Here is a 1,677-nt window from a genome sequence, read left to right on the forward strand (position 1 = left end):
CGGCCGCGCTGCCTCCCGCTCCGCTCCGCTCCGCACGGCTCGCCTGCCCTCCAGCGGTCGCTCCGCCGCAGCGCAGCCGGCACCGCGCGGCCGAGGACGGGGCACGGCCCTCCTCGCCTTTCTGCGCTCTCATTCTATATATAAATATGGTTTGGGTTTGGGGTTTTTTTTCGGAATAAATGAAAAAAATCACACGTTGGGAGCGCGCGGTGAGTGCCCGCCCGTCTCCGAGAGCTCGTTCCAAGCAGACAAAACGCCGGGAACTGCAAACCTCCGGCATATTCCAACTCTCAGAAGAGAGCCTAACGTCAGTTAACACCTTATTAAGTGAGAACATAACCATAGCTCATAACCGCCAGCTTTCCAAATACGCGACTTACAGCGCACGTCGGTGCGCGCACCCGTGGGGCAGCCCCCTCCGTGCTGCCTGCAGCATCTTCCCCCCGCGGAGCGCATCGCCTGCGGACAGCACCGCGCGGCACTGTCCCACCCATAGCGCGGAGGAAACACCAAGAAGTCTGAAAGCGGTGACAGAGCTTCTTCGGCATCCTCCCAGGTTAGCCAGGAAGATGTTCCACACATTCCCCGCTCGCCCTTTAACGTGAGCCGGGCCCCAACACGCTGCTCTGCACCCCCCCCACCCCACCACCACGTATTTCTTCCCCCCTCTGACTCTGCTGAAGGCACAAGCACAGCGCTGTAAACTCGATGGGGAATGCAGATCCTGGTGCAGGGAACATCCCGGTGGTGGGGGCTGCCTGTGGGGCACGGCCCCGGAGGAGCTGCTGGGGAGGCCCTGACCCCACGGCGCTGGGCAATGCACCACAGCTGGGCTCTGCAGCGGAGGCTGAGCCCCATACGTGTGAGCACGGAAAGCACCGAGCTCTGCCTGCACCGCCCCCCAGCACCATGGGGCTGTCGCTGAGCTCAGTGCTTGCAAAAGTGAAATTCGCTCCTTCCCCTGGACCACAAAAACCCCAAATGGCTCACGTGCTGCACAGCGCAGCTCCCCTCCCTGCCCAGCCTAAGGGTGAGCAGCCACACGTGGGCAGAGGGGATTTATCGCAGCTCACGACCCAGTGGGAGGGGATGCAGAGAGGGGGCCCCACCTTTGCTGCCAGCAGCTGCCCACAAGGGTTCACAACCCCAGGACTTGTCACCAAGTGGGCAAAGTGGCAGCACCAGGGCCTCGCACCTCCAGGTCCTGGAGCCCAAATGCCTGTGGGGGCACAGAGACAAGTGACCCCCACCCCACGAACCCATTATGCAGTGAGAACTGCCAGGAGCACGGGGCTGATGGTGGCAGGGAGCACGCAGCAGGGTTTGGGTTTTAATTCTGAAGGTATTCCAATTGTACTCACAAACCGGGTGTTACTTGTTTTGTGCCTCAGGAGCGTGACAAAGTCCTTCAGTCTTAAGGTTGGGACCTGGAGTTACCTGGAGAATAACGCAGAGCACCCTGGGCAAGCAGCCCTGCAGAGCACAGCTGGGCGCAGAGAGCAGAGAAGGCAGAAAAACCCAAATGCCACGCGGCTGCACGGTGCGAGGAACACGTGCATCACGGTGCGTGCGCGTACACAGACGTCGAGAGCAGCGCCTTGCCCCTACCTGCTCCCCCCGCTGAAGGCTGCTGCTCCATCCAGTGAGCAGCGCCGCTCACTCTGGCAGTCCCATGCA

This window comes from Numida meleagris, chromosome 12, assembly GCF_002078875.1.
Source record: "Numida meleagris isolate 19003 breed g44 Domestic line chromosome 12, NumMel1.0, whole genome shotgun sequence".
Classification (NCBI taxonomy): Eukaryota; Metazoa; Chordata; class Aves; order Galliformes; family Numididae; genus Numida; species Numida meleagris.